This window comes from Dromiciops gliroides, chromosome 5 (genome assembly GCF_019393635.1).
Source record: "Dromiciops gliroides isolate mDroGli1 chromosome 5, mDroGli1.pri, whole genome shotgun sequence".
Classification (NCBI taxonomy): Eukaryota; Metazoa; Chordata; class Mammalia; order Microbiotheria; family Microbiotheriidae; genus Dromiciops; species Dromiciops gliroides.
The window spans coordinates 124,868,761-124,887,637 of record NC_057865.1 but is presented as its reverse complement, the minus strand read 5'-3'; the positions used below and the strand labels follow the sequence as shown (position 1 = coordinate 124,887,637).

Below are 18,877 nucleotides of genomic sequence, written 5' to 3'. Positions count from 1 at the left end.
AAAGAGAAACTTCTGCCTCTGAGAGAATAGTCACAGAAAAGATTACTGGACAGGTTGTTTTACAAACTGACATGAGAGTTATTCAGATAGTGCAGAGCCCAGGTGAAATTTAAAGTGCCTAATTAGCAGTCCTGCAAACTGCTTTCTGTTTTGATGAGGTTTAAGAAACAATTTATAAAGTTAAACTGCTGAATCCTATTCCATTCATGAACACGAGTCATTTATGTTTAAAACAGAAAAATGAATTACCTGCTTCATATCTGATTCATTGAGTGCCTTTTTATTACCTCCTTTTTGCTGGACCTCTATACACACTCACACACAGGAACCATAGATAAAAGTATCCCAAGTATCTAGGGAGGGAGAAAGACTAAATGAGCCAATGAATTCTAGAAAAGAGATTCTAAAGGATCTCATCAGAGGTGAGGGCCCAGGATTGAACCTGATCTAAACTTCAGACCTAGTTACATGACAAGGGGTTTTTAATACTTCCAACCCCCTATGGCTACCTAGAAGTAGTTGAAAAGTATAAAGTTCATAATATAGAATCATGGACTGAGATAGACAAGACCTAATCCAATCCTTCCATTTTATTGATGTCCGTTGAGGTCCAAAAAGGAAAAGTAATTTATCTATATTTACATAAATGAAGGCATAGTAGAAAACTAGCTTACTGAACACAAGGATCCAATTTGTATCCCTAGTGCCTCACACAAAGTCTGACACATTGCAGACACCTAACAAATGCTTACTGAATTGGATTGATTAATGAATAATAAGTAACCATAGTGTTGCCTTCCTTGAGTCCAAGTCACTGAGTTTATGTGAACTATATCACCAGGTACATTCCAGAAATCATAGCAAATAGGAGAAATTTCATGGGATTGCAGAAGGGCTAGTATCTCAGTTTTCAAAACAGGAAAAAGAATGAAGTCTAAGGCAATGAATATGAATTCCACTCCTACCAAAATTTTGGATCACTGAAAGTGTGGTTAGTCAATTTCTAGAAAAGGAAGTGGTGGTTAGAGAGATCCAGTATTGTATTACCAAGTACAGGTCATCATACTCTAACCTTAATAAGGAAAAAAACTAGGTTAACGAACTAGTAGAACAGAAGAATGCTAAATATATAGTTATCAGTGTAACCATGAGAGTCAAGCTTGGCTATTATTCTACTCCACTTAATTTAAGTGAAGAGATGTTATGTCCTGAAACCTTAACCAAATGAGAAAACATATGATTCCCTCTTTGTAAACAAGGCTTAGACACTTCCAGTGAATCAATCATCAGTAAGTCATAGTATTTAGGCTAAATGTGAAAAGTCCTCAATCAATTTAGATGTCTCTGAAACTCACTTAGATGAACTAAAGTGATATTGCACAGAAGATATTGAATTGTCCATGAGGGACAATTTATAAAAGCCCAAAAGGGCTTTTATAAAACCACTGAGTTAGCTGATTAAGAGATCTGAGCAACCAGAGGCACTGTTTGCATTAGAAGGTAATTATAGACAAGACAGATTCGAGGCTGTAAACAAGAAGCACAGGAGAAAACCTATAGCATACCTTAAGGGGAGCACATTGAGGATATCAGCAAAAAAGACTTCCAGGAACTGCGATTCACCTCTTTGTTATATGGGGTAGCAAGCTTGAGCCCACTTCCTCTGGCATTCTGTATCTACTTATAGGAGAGTACCTAAAATCTTTTGGGGGAATGTTTGACAGCAACTGCTCTTATTATATTGCCTTACTAAATGACTTTTCCCCAAAATCTTTTAAGTTTGGCTGTCTCATAATCAAGAGGGTGGGCGAAAATGGGGAGAGAAACACACCAGCCAGGGTCATTAGCTATGGTCCTAGAAAAGTCTTTTAGGGCCCCTAGAACACTAAAAAGATATATAGGATGAGTGGGCAGGAGGGTGAGAGAATATGTCCAAAGCATTAGATTGTGGAAAAACATTTGGTAACCTCTCAAGCTATTTTTATGTACAAGATGGAAGGAGAAAACCTAGACAATTTTAAGATACATTCTGAACTGAATGACTGGGTGTGGTCTCCAGTGCAGTATCTCTGAGATACATGCGGGGTTGTTTCAGCATTCTTATGAAAGACTTGGATAAAAGCCACAAACTGCATGCTCATCAAATTAACCGATTTTTTTTGGAAACAAAATGAACAGATTTTAAGACATTTCAGAATCAGGAAAGTCTTGATAGACAAATACACTGAGTAAAATATAAAAGAATAAAATTTGATAGAATTAAAAATAAGTAAGTTCTTACACCTGAATTCAAAGTTATCTTCTCAAAGACAATGGGGTGAAGCACAGCAAAAGAACAATTCACCTTAAAAGAAAATGGGTGTGTTAGTGAACTGCAAGTTCAGAATAAGTCAACACTGTGTTATGATAACTGTGTTGTAAGTCAACAAATTAGCTAAAGCAATCTTGGACTGAATTAAGAGAGGCCATCATTTTTGCAGTGGAAGAGGGTCAAAGTACTGTTACTCTGACTCCAGCAGGAAGATGATAGATAAATCAGACTCCTACGTCCCTACTTTCTGTTCCCCTTCTTCCTAAAGAGATCAAAGAAAGGAAAGGGCCTGGTTCAGTATTACAAAACTATTTATTGCAGCATTTTATTTTATTTTATTTCTTTGTACTGAATATGGTGACTGTAATGATGGTACATACACAATAGAGGACTCTAGGCTTCTCCCCCACTACAGGGGTGCTTTGTGACAACAATGTGAATGGGGCATGGGATCCGCAGTACAGGAACATAGTTAGGGATGTGGGCTCCCCAGTGGTGGTAATATGGGAAAGTACAGGGGATAAAACTGAGACCCGAGCTGAGACCTCCAAAATGAAAGTAGAACATACTGTTTGTTCCCCTGAAGCCTGTGGTTTAGTACCAACTTCCTGACTTATGCCTCTGTTTACTGAGACATGCCTTATTGTCTGCCAAGTATCTCACCACAATGTACCTGTGAAAACCTGCATGCATTTTCACGCCTAGGGCAGCTAGGTGGCACAGTGGATAGAGCACCGGCCCTGGAGTACCTGAGTTCAAATCCGGCCTCAGACACTTAACACTTACTAGCTGTGTGACCCTGGGCAAGTCACTTAACCCCAATTGCCTCACTTTAAAAAAAGAAGAGATATAAAAACTGCAGCTTGGACGCATGGTGGCTGCCCAGAATATCAGAGGTGACTCTGCTTTGGGCCGGTGCGTCAATAAACTGCTCTTCCTTATTCCTGAGTGCCGTCTGGGTTTCTCTGTCAAAGTTTCCCACAACAGTGGAACTCTTCTTTTGGGGGGGGGGGGAGATAAAGATCCATGGCTTTCCAATTTACTCCTTGGAGGCCATGTTGACCATGAGGTCTACTACACGTTTTCTGTAACCATACTCATTGTCATGCCAGGAAATGAGTTTCACAAAATGGTCATTGAGGGCAATGCCAGTGCCAGCATCAAAGGTAGAAGAGTGGGTGATACAACCTGGTCCTCTGTGTAGTCCAAGATGCCCTTCAAGGGTCCCTCTGATGTTTGCTTCACCACTTTCTTGATATCATCATATTTGGCAGGTTTCTCCAGGACGCAGGTCAGATCCACAACAAACACACTGGGGGTAGGAACATGGAAAGCCATGCCTGTGAGCTTACCATTCAGTTCAGGGATGACCTGACCTACAGCCTTAGAAGCACCAGTGGAAGCAGGGATGATGTTCTGGGCAGCACCAATCCCCTCATACCACAGCTTACCAGAGGGGCTGTCTACTGTTTTCTGGGTAGCAATAATGGCATGGCATGTCATCATGAGTCCTTCCATGATGCCAAAGTTGTCATGAACTGGCCAAAGGGGCCAAGCACTTTGTAGTTCAGGAGGCATTACTGACAATCTTAAGGGAATTGTCATATTTATCGTGGTTCACTCCCATCATGAACATTGGGGCATCAGCAGAAGGGGCAGAAATAATGAGGCTCTTGGCTCCACCCTTCAAGTGAGCCCCAGCCTTTTCCATGGTTGTAAAGACACCAGTGGAATCTACAACATACTCAGCTCCAGCATCTTCCCACTTAATATTGGTGGGGTCCCGCTCCTGGAAGATGGTCATGGCTTTTTCATTGATCACCAGCTTTCCATTCTCAGCCTTGACAGTGCCCTTGAACTTGCCGTGGGTGGAATCATATTGAAACATATAAAACATGTAGTTGAGGTCAATGAAGGGGTCATTGATGGCCATAACGTCTACTCTGTGGGAGTTGAATGCAGCCCTGGTCACCAGGCATTCCAATACGGCCAAATCCATTGACTCCCACCTTCACCATCTTGTTTCAGGGAACACAACTGAAGCAGCAGATCCTGGTACCAAGCGTGGAAGAGGAGCTAAGAGCCACAGCATTTTTAATAGTGGCAAAGAGGTAGAAACAAGTGGTGATGATCATCAATTAGGGAAAGGTTGGACATTATGGTGCATCTGTATTCAATTTAATAAACATTTATTAAATGACTACTTTGTCCCAGGCACTTTGCTACACACTGGGGATACAAATAACAAAGAAATGTAATAGGATATTATTGTGCTATAAGTAATTATGAGATAATTTCTATGAAACCTAGAAGACTTGTATAAAATTATGCTGAGTGAATTGAGTAGAAACAGGAGAAGAATTTACACTATAGTATCAACAATGTAAAAATAAATCATTTTGAAGGACTTAAGAAATCTGATTAATGCAATGATCAACCATTATTTCAGAACACAGATAATGAAAAATGCTACCTACACCTCCTGGGAGAGAGGTGATGTGACACGCAGTTTTGGACATGATCAATATGGGAATTTGCTTTTACTTCACTATAATTATTGGTTACAAAGTTTTGTTTTGTTTTCCTCCTTAAGTTGTTGGGGGGAGGAGATTACAAAAAAATGAATGTATGAGCATTAAAACTAAAATGTATTGAAACATAAAAATAATAGGATTTTTTCTGACAGCTTTATCCTTCAAAAGATAGAGCAACTAAGGACAATTCTGGACCAAGAATGTAAAATGAGAAGTGTCAATTATTACAATATATTTTTTGTATCTGTCTGTTTCCTACAAACAAATCAGAGAAATAATGTTTAATTTCTCCTACAAATTAATAAACAGATCAGAGAAAGTATAATATCTTATAATATCTCCTACAATTTGTTCCCATAATTGTCCTCCTAAAAATATAATAACAGATCAGAGAACATGGTTAAGAACCAGATCATAGGATTTAATATCTTATATGAGACAAAACCAGATCAGAGACAGAAAAAAACCATAATATCAATTTAATATTTTGTTGTCCCAAGAAGAAAGAAATAACACATTATCATGTGTGGAATCTCCCTTCCCAAGAGACCTCGAGGACTACCTCTTTCTGAGGGTATATAAGGTTTTCTCTGCAAACTGGTTACAGGGTGATGTCAGTTTTATTAGCATGATACAAATTAACCTAAAGCAAATACTATAACAGACAGCTTAAAGACACAGGAAGGGTTTACGAAGGACAAGGATGTCTAGACATTTGCTCTATTTCCACTTTGGGGGAAAAAGATAGTGAATGGGAACTCTTAGTTGAAGTTTAGTCAAAAGGGATATTTTGATTTGTTTACTCTCTTGGGGAGAGATGTTAGTAAATAGGGACTTATCTGCTAGCTATCTGGGTTCAGCTTGAAGTTTTAGCCAAAGGCATTTTCCAGGGTCTCATAAAATCCATTTGGATAATAAGGTACCTCCATCAAATCCAGGTGATCCATATATTCATATTAATAGAAGTGGGCTAGAGGAGCACTGAAATTCTCTCCAAATCTGACTCATTAACCCTACAATATTGAACAATTTCTGAAAGAGAAATAACTTTCTTCTACTTGGACCTGACCAGCCTTGAAACCATTAACAGATAAAGAAAGGAGTGCTAATTATAGTTTAATCCCTCTTCTTTCAGAAAACTAATTTCAGAGTTGGGAGAAAGGGTTAAGTCAAATGCTAAGGCCTGAGGTTCTATAGAATTTGGCTTAAAAGGAATACTCTCACCGATCTTTATAAAATTCTGAGGACACAAATGCAAATGATCTAGCAAGAAAGAAAAGGGACAAATATGTAGAGACTAATGTGGTTACACAGGGATCTTTAAAAAATAATATTTTAAAGATATTTATAGAAGGTAGAAATGAGAACAGAGGATCAATTTAAAAGAGTGGTATGATACTGTAAGACGAGAATCAGGAATAAGTCTAGAACAAAGTGAGGCTTGTGGTTAATACTAAGAAAAACAGAAAGGGTTTATAGGTTGGTTTGGTTTTTGTTCTTTTTTTTAGGTTTGGGGGTATTTTTTAGGCATAATGGTAGCAAAATGATAAAAGACGAAGAGGTCCAACCTTTAGGTGTAAATATGGTGGATGATAACAATTGATGCAGAGAAAACAAACTCAATTAAGATTTTTTCCCTGCAGTTTTTTCCAAGGAGTATATGAATGTAAAGACTGAGAACAGAAATGGTTAAGAGGTTTCAAAAACTGAATTAAGTAAGGCGCTGATAAGTTGAAAACTCTTTTTTTGTTCTTTGTTTAATAATTTTCTGTAGTATCTTTTAAAATAAAACCTCCTATGAACTGCTAACATGGAAAAACCCCAAGCTCCAAAAAGGGGACCCAAAATGAGATCTGATCACAGTTTACAAAGATTAAAGTGCCTGAGAAGAAGAAGCCTGCAAGATGAAATAGTGAGACAATGACCCACATCTGTTAGAAGGGAACTTGGAAAGGGTTAGGTATTTATACTTTTTGATAATTCAGGATTAAGGGAAAAACATAATAAATAGGAGAATGGGGGTCTAGGAAGAAGATATCTGTAAGATATCTGTAAATACAATAAATCAGAAAGCAGGATGCTGGCTGCTCTTTGGGTAAGTCAGGAACCAAGATATCTGCTTCTCCTTAGATAAGTCAGAAAACAAGATGTTTGCTCTTCTCTTTGAGCTGGTTAAGGCTGGTTTCAGTAGTTGCAGGTATCGCTGGGTTCAGCTAAAGTTTACTTCGCAAAGGATCACTGGTATGTCAAGCAGCCCTGGGCATCAGAAGTCCTCCTGATTGGCTAGTTGTTGTGCTACTCTAATGTCTAGTTCCCCTGTTCATCTATCTGACTCTTTAACATGCCATTTGGGGTTTTCTTGGCAAAGATACTGGAGTGGTTTGCCATCTCCTTCTCCAGTATGTCCCCCTTTTATAGATGAGGGACTAAGTTGAACAATGTTAAGTGACTTGCCCAGGGTCACACAGCTACTAAGTGTTTGAGGGCATATTTCAACTCAGGAAAATTAGTCTTCCTGACTCCAGGTCTGGCACTCACTCCATCCACTCTGCCAGTTAGCTGCCCAAGATGACAACTAGTTGCCCCTAAAGAATTGACATCAACAGAGATAGGTAAACTACCTTCCAGGATACTATAAAAATATGAATATTATTGCTGAGCCATTTTTGGTGATCTCTGAATTATTAGAAAGAACAAGAGGTGGCAAATGACTAAGATAAATGCAAACATCTCAAATTTCCAAAACAGGTAGTGAGTAGATTCTTTAAGCTTTGTGCCAGTGAGCTGAACTTTGCGTCCTATCAAAATGCTGCAGTAGGGGCAGCTAGGTGGCACAGTGGATAAAGCACTGGCCTTGGATTCAGGAGGACCTGAGTTCAAATGTGACCTCAGCCACTTGACACTTACTAGCTGTGTGACCCTGGGCAAGTCACTTAACCCCAAATGCCTCACCAAAAAAAAAATGCTGCAGTTCATCATATGCCTAAGACAGTGTGTTATACAAAGCAGGTGCTTAAAAAAGGACTTGTTAAATTTAACTGGTCTGTGAGCACATAAAAGAGCAATATTAGCTAAGAGCTATAATGACTTCATCAAGAACAGGTTATGCCAGAATAATGTCTCTCCTCTCAGCAGTTAGTAGTATGATGGATTAAATGAATGCCCTAGACGTAGTATGCCTCTATTTCAGCTAGACACTTAACTAAGTGCTCATGAGACCATTGTAAAAAAAGATAAAGGCTAGAGAAGAGAATAATTAGACAGATTCTGAATTATCTGGATAACCACCAAGATCAATGACTAATAAAATTATATTAACCTAGAGGGCAAGTCTCTAGTGAAGGGCCACAAGACTTTGTACATGGCCTTGAATAGCCCCACCCCGACTTTCATGCAGCATACATAACTTGCTTATCAAGCTTGCAAATAACAGAAAAATGGAAAGAAAGGCTAATATGTTGGATAATAAATTCAGAACCCCAAAAGATATCAAATATGATAACATCTAATATGATAATATTGAATAAAAAACAAATAGAAAGTTTTACACTTAAAATGAGTTATACAAATCAAGGGGGAGATATGGCTAGATAACATTTCATTTATAAAAAGACCTGGTGGTTTTTAAATGGCTTACAATCTTAATATGAGTAATTAGTGTTATATAGGATTTTTTATTTTATTTTTCTTATTTTATTATTTCTCCCATCAAGTTTTATTTTCCCAAATTAATGTAAATACAAATTTTTATATCAATTAAAAAAAAACTTTGTGTTCTAAATTCTCTTCCTCCCTCCCTATACATTAATCTTGTAACAACATTCTTTTGCTTCCCTTCAGTTCTTGAGATATCCCTGACAGAATTTCAATAATCATATCCATGGATTCTATCAGTATTTTATGAAGTAATTCATCAGAGCCAGGAGACTAAGATGTTTACAGTACTCTCAATATCTCATATCTTGGGGTTCAGTTATATTTGCTTTAATTTTTTCTTCATATACAATCCCTTAGAAAGACAAAATAAAAGATTTAAGCATTAGAAATATCTAGTCTATAAAGTGTTTTTAAAATATCCTGTCTTGGGGTTGCAAGTGCAGGTGTTCAGGAAGTGAATGCAATAAAATTATAAAGATCAAGCACGACTTGAATTAAAAGATATGAGAAGACACCTACCAACCCACCCCTTCATGGAGGTATGAAATCCGCACATATCCACTGACATATTTTCAAACCTTTTCAATGTATAGATTAGTTCTGATCTTTTTTTTTCTTTTAAAAACACTATTTGAGGGAGCAACTACATGGCTCAGTGGGGACCTGAGTTTAAATCTGGCTTCAGACACTTGATACTTACTAGCTGTGTGACCCTGGGCAAGTCACTTAACTCTCATTGGCCCACAAAACAAAACAAAACAAAACAAAACAACAAAAACAACAAAATAACCCACAACACTATTTGTTATATGGGTTGACTTTTAGAGAGAAGAAGGAGAAAGGACACTTGGATTGCCTATGATGATGTAAGAGACAAAGAAGTTTATTTTTAAATTTATTTTCAAAAATTGATATGGGCCTTTCATATCAAACCAGTAAAAATCTGTTACAGACTAGTACCAACTAAATGCTGTGTTAAATATATTTTTCCTTTTTTCTAGGTTTTTCCAAATATAATATTTATAAGCTAAAATTTGTCTACACCAAAAGGGATTTTCAGACCCTATAATGTTCCTGAGCAGTCAAAGTAATTTACATATGGAACAATCACCAGTCATCCAGGAAATGAGAGTCCTTGAAGGACTCTGGAACCCAAAACACACACTACATACTGGTTCATAGTTGCATCTTCTTTGCAGATACTAACCCTTGGAAAGTTAAGTAGAGATATTCCAAACTTGGAAAGTCTGTTTGCAAAAGGCTTAAGCGGGGTGGCACAATTTATAAGTATCCTCTTTCTATTTCCTTTATTTGTAGAAATAGGAGTCTTTCAGGGTGAAAAACTATGTTACTCATCTAACAAAGGGGCTTCCATTAATGGTCATTTCTAAAATTCAGATGCAAAACCTACAAATCCAGACTGCCTTTTCCATTCAACATTTATTAAGAAAGAAACTATCATGCATAAGCATTCTTTGCATAACAGCTTCTTACACTGAAACAAGGTATTTTCGGTGTAATTCTGAATGGAAGTGTCATTGAAATTGTGTTAGTATACTTAAAAGATTTCTTCTTGTCATAGACTAAGGAGATTAGGAGAATAATACTTCAGACATATTTTTTTCTTGAATTTTTCAAATACTATTTGTTATGTGGGTTTAAATATCACCTAAGGTGATACATTTTTCTCTAGGTTTACTAAAGTAGTTAATATTGGCAAAATATAGTTTGATAAAAGTCCTTTTCCCTCTACGGTACCAGTTAAATTATGGGCAAAAACATCTCATTAATGTTCAGATGGAGAAATAAAAACCTGTGTAACAAGTGGAATTTATTACCCACATTGAGTTCTTCTCTAGTAACCTTTTCATTGAAGTGGCAGAGTTAATGAATTCACAACTTACTTCTCTATTCTAATATTTACTTAAATACCATAATGGGTAGAACCAAACATAAATCATGCAGGGCCCTTTTCTTCTACTAAACAGTAGCACTACCAACTTTGTCTTTTTTCTCCAGCTTCCCATAAAGCAATTTATGAAATGTTCTACCAAAGCAATCTTGGTAAAGGATACTTACTGTCTTGATGATTTGAATGGTGAATTACTCTGCTTGGCTGAAAGTTCTTTTGCCTGACCAATTTCTTATTTAATGTTTTATGAGACTGACCCTCTAGAAATTTGTATTTTATTCCATTATCTAAGGAGGGGAGCATTCAAACAGAACCAGTGTATTTCTGTCTCACTATGTAAAACTTGCAAGGATATAAGAGAATGGTTTATGCTAACTTTTAGGGGAGATGCTTCATTGCCAAGAAACTTAAGGCTGATCACACTTTAGAAATTCATCTTGTAATGTCAATATAAATAGGCATTTAGAAAATAATTTCCTTGTTGCTGTTCAATCATTTCTGTTGTGTCCAACTCTTTGTGACCCTGTTTGGGGTTTTCTTGACAACAATACTGCAGTGGTTTGTCATTTCCTCCTCCATTTTACAGAAGAGGAAATTGAGGCAAACAGGGTTAAGTGACTTGCCAAGTTACACAGCTTGTAAATGTTGAAGCCCGAATCTGAACTCAGGTCTTCCTGACTCTACACCTGGCATTCTATCCATTAAGCCATCTAGCTGCTCCATTTTCTTGAGGGAAGGAATTATTTCATTTCTGGTCTCCCATATCCAATATGTTGTCAAGTCGTCTAGATTTGATCTTCCTAACATCACTCTCATGTACCTCCTTTCCTTTAACACAGCCACCACCCCAGTGTAGGCCCTCATCACCTTAGGCTTGGACTACATCAATAGCCTGCTGGTTGTTCTGCCTGCTACAAGTCCTCCCCATTCCAATCCATCCTCCACTCAACTGTCTGTCTTTCGTGTTTTTTTTTTCTTTTTTGCAGGGTACTGAGGCTTAAGTGACTTGTCCAGGGTCACACAGCTAGTAAGTGTTCAATTATCTGAGGCCAAATTTGAACTCAGGTCCTTCTGAATCCAGGGACTGTGTTTTATCCACTGTGCCACCTAGCTGCCCCCACTCAACTGTCAAAAATGATTTTCCTAACACAGAAAGCTGACCGCGTTACCTCCCATACCCAGTAAACTCTAGCAGCAACCTATTGATTCCAGAGTACAATATGAAATTCTCTGCATGGTATTCAATGACCTTCATCACCTACCCCCTCCTCACCTTTCCAGTCATCTCCCTAGTTTACCTCCTCTATGTACTCCAAAAACAATGACAGTGGCCTCCTTGCTATTCCTCATAAAGGATACCCTCCTCTCTTGCTTCTATAGATTTTCACTAGCTCGTCCCCACCCGTGCATGGAATTCCCTCCTTCCTCATCGGCACTTCCTGGATTCTCAAGGTTTTTTGTTTGTTTTCTGGTCCCAGTTAAAATCTCACCTTCTATAAGATGTCTTTTGATATAACTCAACTTCCAATGCCTTCTCTCTGATGATTACCTCCAATTTATGGGGGTGGGGGGAAGGAAGAGACTGGATAGACTGTCTTCAGCCTTTTCTTGTATCCCAGAACTGGCATAATACCCAGTACATAGTAAGTATCTAATAAATGCTTATTGATTGACTGGTTTTGGTATCACTATCACTTAACATAGTGTTTGACACAGTAGGCTGTAAACAAATATCTATTAGGGTGAGTTGTATTGTGTGACATGTATGTATGCATGTGTCTGTATACACACACACATACACACACACACATGCATATATATATATATATATATATATATACCTTAGCATATAAAATAGGACCCCTAGCTGTAATTAATAAACTAATTACATCTTTGGGATGATGTGGAGTCGCCCATTTTAGTAAAATTATTTGAAGTCACTTTGGGCAAGCTAAATAGTTTATGTATTTGCTTTTTTTTTTCTTTTTGCAGGGCAATGAGGTTTAAGTGACTTGCCCAGGGTCACACAGCTAGTAAGTGTCAAGTGTCTGAGACCAGATTTGAACTCAGGTCCTCCTGAATGCAGGGCTGGTGCTTTATCCACTGCACCACCTAACCACCCCATGCCAAATATTTTAAATGTGTATATGTATGTAAACATACATGCACAGATACACCATACACATTCTATGTCAGGCAACCAAATTTTTCAACAAAATTTGTAATAGTGGACCAAGTCTGTTATATATAAACCAAAGAACAAAAGTTGAGACATTCAGGAAGTGAATGTCCATATTTTGTTCCCATGTCCTGATGCTACTTTCACCTTTTGTTCTGTATGAAATTCATGGAAAGGGTTAGTTGCTGTGTGAAAGGTTTAAAAAGCATAACCTTCTTCACCAGTAACCCCAGAGTTGCTTAACCCAATTAGATACTGTAGAATGAAGATTTTTTTCAATTTTATTTTGTTACTTTTGACTTTGACTTTGGCCTGCCCAAAGTGACTTCAAATAGTTTTGTTAAAATGGGCAACTCCAAGTCATCCCAAAGATATTATTAGTGTATTAATTACAGGTAAGGGTCCTATTTTATATGTCAAACAAATTACTGGGGTGAGGGGCTTGGTTAGTTAACAATAAGAATAGCTAGTCTTTGTGAAGCTCTTTACGATTTGCAAAGTGTTTTACATATATTATTTCATTTGAGCTTTACAGAAAACTTGTACAGTAGGTGCTATTATTCACATTTTATAGATGAGGAAACATAAGTGAAGTGACTTATCCAAGGTCACACAGGCTAGATTTGAACTCAGAATTTCATACCTTTAGACCCAGGGCTCTCTCCTTTACTTCAGTAATCCCTAGATATCAGTGACAGACAGATAGGTAGGTAGATGGGTAAGTAAGTATGGTGAGAAAATGATTATTAATAATGGGTTGGGGGGGACCCTTTCTCTCTTCACCCCTACCTTCAGAAGGTTTGGCTAAACTCAGGGCCTAATCCTGCATAGGGCTTACAAAGAATAGAGATAGAAACCACACCTATCTGATGATGTCATCATAATAGAGCTCATTTTAATATGGACCACCCTCAAGTCATGTCCATCAGTAGAACTGAATGATGCTGATGAATTAGCTTTGATCAGTGTTTAGAGACATGCCTCTATCAAAAGAAGATAAAAGTCAGGAACACAGAAGGCTCCTGGACAGCACCATCTTGGAACTCACTTTGGGTCTGGACTGCTGTTGGTTGGTGAGCACTCTCCTCTTAGAACAGGGTAGGTTGGGGCCACAAGCTCGCTCGCTCTCGCTCGCGCGCGCGCTCTCTCTCTCTCTCTCTCTCTCTCTTAGAAATATGGTGCTGGGGCAGCTAGGTGACGCAGTGGATACAGCACTGGCCCTGGATTCAGGAGGACCTGAGTTCAAATCCAGGCTCAGACACTGAACACTTACTAGCTGTGTGACCCTGGGCAAGTCGCTTAACCCCAATTGCCTCACCAAAACAAACCAACAAACAACAACAACAAAAAAGAAATATGGTGCAAGGGGGTTTTCAGCCTGTGTTAACTGCCACTGGGTCGATACTTTATCAACATTAAATATACTTTAATAATAAATGCTAACTGCCAAAAATGGGTGCAATAGCCATTAGTTTATAAGTAACAATATTTTTGATAAACCTAGCCTAATTCTCCAATAATTTAATTAAACACAGTAGGTAGGTAGGTAGGTAAGTAGATAGCTAAGTAGATATGGAGGTAGATGAGAGGTAGATAGACATATATATGACAGAGAGACACACAGATGAAGTCCAAACAGCCAAAATCTTTATATAGAACTTTCTTGTCAAATAAAGCCAGCTAATTTTACCCTAAATCACTGCATTATACAGATTATAGGCACTCAAAAGGACTAAAAAACAGGAAGGTTAAATCAAAGCATACACAGAATAGTAATTAAGACAAGTTGACACTTGGAGTACACATCATTAATGAGTGCCTCAGGCAAGAAGACAAAGTTAGCAGAGCCTAGTAAATTACTGGAACAATTCCTTTCTGGGTCTTACTTCCTGGGTCTGCAGTTGAATTTACAGTCTTTGTGATTTCCCTCTGAAGTTCCTATAAAATGTAATGTCAAACCTCCTGTTTATTCTTTCTGTTCACCACTGGATTCCTAGTTATGCAGAGGCTCTGGAAACTACTCTTAAAAGCTAATACCTCTATTCTTCTCACTTTTCTTGCTAACCCCTGCTAATCTCGCAGGTGCTCCTAATTAACGCTAGTCTGTAACCTGCTTTGAGTAGGAGGCACATCACTTCAGAAAACAGAAACAGATTATCATGGACCTACTTTTCTTATTCACTTCCTCAGGACTTAATCATTTCATCTCTGTAAATCCTGCTCCTGGGGCCCTACATATGATTGCTTCCCATGCCCTATTATGTCTTGCCATCCCCAGCCATTGACTTCATATCCCTTTAACTCTACTTCATTCTTCGTTCATTTTCCTTTCTTTTCATTTCTAGAACCATAATCAAATTAGTATTACCACTGCTGGAAAGCATGTGTTAATCTACTCCCCTATGAATTTCCAAACCAAAATCCTCTCCTTGAAGAAATGTGACTGCCTTATTTTTGTAACTGAATCTTCTGCCCCTACCACAGTACTTGGCACATAGTAGGCAAATTTTATTCCTTTTTCGCTTCCGTCTTCCTTCCTTCCTGTTTCACCATACCTGTTTAGAAATAGTTTTATCCACTATAACACCTAGCTGCCCTGTGGTAGGTTCTATTATTAGCCCCATTTAAAAGATGAGGAAAATGAGTCAGAGAGGTTAGAAACTAGTAAGTAGGTAAGGCAGGATTTGATTTCAGGTCTTCTTGCCTTTAAGTCTAGTACACCACTTAGTAGAACTAGATGCTTCTGCCACACCTTTCAACAGTCTCCAAAGGCAAAGTAGCTCTGTATTCAATTTTATCTCCTACTACTTTCCAATACAAAAGCTTGCTATTCAGACCAGTATTCTGTTCATCCTACAGACTCTTGTTTCTCCTTTTACCTCCCAAGTCCATAACTGAAACTCTCTCTGAATTCCCATCTCATATTCTGTTACCACACAACTGGTATCTTATGAACATATTGACATAAATGATGAGGTGCAATAAGAATTAGACAAACTGGGTCCTAGTTTAGACCTAATGTACATTACTTATTTAACTGAGAGCAAATCATAAATTGGCTGTCTCAGTTTACTCATTTGTAAAAAGGGGAATGAAAAATATTTATAGCTGCTCTTTACGTGGTAGCAAGGAATTGGAAGTTGAGGGGGTGCCCATCAATTGGGGAATGGCTGGACAAGTTGTGGTATATGAATACAATGGAATACTATTGTGCTGTAAGAAATGATGAGCAGGAAGAGTTCAGAGAAACCTGGAGGGTCTTACATGAGCTGATGATGAGTGAGATGAGCAGAACCAGAAGAACATTGTACACAGTATCATCAACACTGAGTGTTGACCTACTGTGATGGACTATATTCTTCTCACCAATGCAATGGTACAGAAGAGTTCCAGGGAACTCATGATAGAAGAGGATCTCCAAATCCAAGAAAAAAAAAAAAAAGAAAGAAAGAACTGTGGAGTATAGATGCTGATTGAACCATATTATTTCTTTTGTTTGGGGTGCTGTTTTTTTTCCTATTTTGAGGTTTTGCATCACTGCTCTGATTCTTTCTCTTGTAACAGGATTAATGCAGAAATAAGATTAATGTTATTATGTGTATATATATATATGTGTGTGTATATATATATCTATATGTATATGTATAGAGATATATAGATATAACCTATATCAGATTACCTGCTGTCTAGGGGAGGGGGGAGGGAGGGGAGGGAGGAAGAAAAATCTGAAATTGTAAAGCATGTATAAACAAAAGTTGAAAAAAAATATAATGCAATATTGATAATGTTAAAAAAATGGGGGCAATGATATGGAAATTATCAACTTCAGATGTGCTGTGGTAAGAAAATTACTTTGTAAACACAAAACACTATAACAAGCTATATTCAAATTGTTGCTCAAACAGCCCCCATTTGAATACCTCTATTGATAAGAAACCCACTGCCTCCCGAGGCAACCCCTTCTTATGGACAGCTATGCTTGGTAGGAAGTTTTTCTTTACATTTGCTCCACATTCTGTACCTTGGGGGAAATTAGAAAGTCAAGTCAAGTCGATAAGCATTTATTAAGTGCCTACCTGGTCGTAGGCACTATTCTAAGTGCTGGTAATACAAGGAAAGCCGCCCCCCCCCCAAAAAAAGACTGCCCTCATGGGGCCTGAGAGACTAATAGGGGAAGAAGATACATGCAAGCAACCATGCATACACAATAATAAACTGGATATAATCTGAGAAAGATTGTCTAAACTTTCTTGCACATAACCATCTTGCAAATATTTGAGTAAAATGTACCATTGCCTCTCTAAATCTTCTCACTTATAGATTAAAAATCCATAGTTCTTTCAACTTAAACTATAGAATGACTGCCTACCTCCTCATTTTTATAGTCACCCTTCTCTGAACATGGTCTGGTTTCACAACAGTATTCCTAAAATGTGGCAGCTGGAACTGAATAATGAGAGATGACCTTTACAGAACACTTTAAAATTTACAAAGTACTTTCTATACATTATCTCATTTGATCCTCACAATAATGCTACGAGAGAGGCAAGACAGTTAGCTCCATTTCACAGTGGAGAAAAGAGATTCAGGGTCTTGTCAAGTGATTCACCAATGGTCAGATAGCTACTAAATGTCAGGGACAGGAATTGAGACTTCTTTTAACTTTGAGTTAAGCAGTCTTTTCTCTAAACCGTGTATCCAAGCTGAACACAATATTCAACTTATGGCTGGGTTAAAGCAGAATCTACTAGGATTAGCAATTCTTTACTCTGGACATTCTGTTTCTATCAAAACAGCTTAAGAATACATTCACTTTTAGGCTACCGTGTAAAAAGTTTTATTCATATTGAAACTCATATTGAGCACTTATATTATGATCCACAAGCTTGTCTTTTTCACATTCTGTCTGCCCTCACAAGTAATTTTTTTAACTCAAGTGGTGTACAGCTTTATATTTTTCCCTAATAAATTTCATCTTTCTAGAATTGAGCCATTATTTTATTCTGTCAGGATCATTTAAATATTAAATCTTTCATCCAGTGAACTATAACTATGCCTCCCACATTTCTGTCATTTTACAAGTCATTGATAAAGATGTTTAAGAGACAAGGACAGAAGGCAAACTAGGCCATCATTTGCCTCAATTCTTACCTAGCCTTTAATTACTGAATGGTTATTATCTCAAGCTCTCCCACTGCATCCTAGGCCCATTGCCATTTATCTCGACCTATGTCTTGCCACTGGATTATCATGACTGGAGACAGAGTGAGGCTGATGACTCACTTGCAAGTCATCACCCCGCTTATGTCATTGGTCCTCTTCAAGAATGATGGATAGGGGGCACCTAGGTGGCGCAGTGGATAGAGCACCAGCCTTGGAGTCGGGAGGACCTGAGTTCAAATCCGGCCTCAGGCACTTAACACTTACTAGCTGTGTGACCCTGGGCAAGTCACTTAACCCCAATTGCCTCACCAAAAAAAAAAAAAAAAAAAGAATTATGGTTAAACAAGACAAACAATAGAAATCTCCTTTCAGAATGATAAAGATTCACTGATCTTTAGGTGTGATCATTCAACTAATTTCAAGCCCACTAGAGCACAATCACCTACTCACTTCTCTTCTTCTTGTCCATAAAAGCTGCATCAAATGCCTACCTGAAATCTCATTGTATTAGGTCTATAGCATCCTCCTGGATTACCAATTCAATAACAATGTCCAAAAAAAGACATAATATTTCCCACCTTCTGACAGAGCATTTTTTTATGAAGCCATACATACACTGAGAAAATTACAACTGAAAGAGTATGTTCTGGAATTTTGCAAAGAAGTGTTGAACTGTTAGCCTACAGTTTAAAGATTCCACCCTTTTTCCTTAAAAACAAACAAACAAGCAAACAAACAAAAAATACAAGCGTATAATCAAAGGGTCTTAGGTGTTGAAAGTGACCTACCTCAGAAGTCATCAAGCACAATACAAGCCTGACTGAATACTACTTCTACAACATCCCCAAATGTAGGCATTTAGCCTTCAATAGCAAACCTAACTGATCAAGAACTCTAATTGTTAGGGAATTTCTCCTGAAATCAAGCTTAAATGTGTCTCTACAACTTCTATTCATTGCTCCCACTTCTGTTCTTTGGGTCCAATAAGAAGACCCATCGGTATTCAATATCCTCCTCATATCCTTCAACTTACCCTAATATGGCATGATCTCAAAGCCCTTTACTATCTACATTACCCTTCTCTCTAGACTGATCTTATAAATATCCTTTTAATAATAGGG

The 18,877-nt window shown here is 37.8% G+C and overlaps 1 protein-coding gene and 1 pseudogene across 13 annotated transcripts in view; both read right to left on the bottom strand.

Moving 5' to 3' along the window:
- The window catches only part of CADPS2 (calcium dependent secretion activator 2), a 746,428-nt gene that overhangs the window by 632,272 nt on the left and 95,279 nt on the right, over nucleotides 1-18,877 (bottom strand). The window lies entirely within an intron of this gene.
- LOC122727737 lies at nucleotides 3,351-4,329 on the bottom strand (annotated as a pseudogene).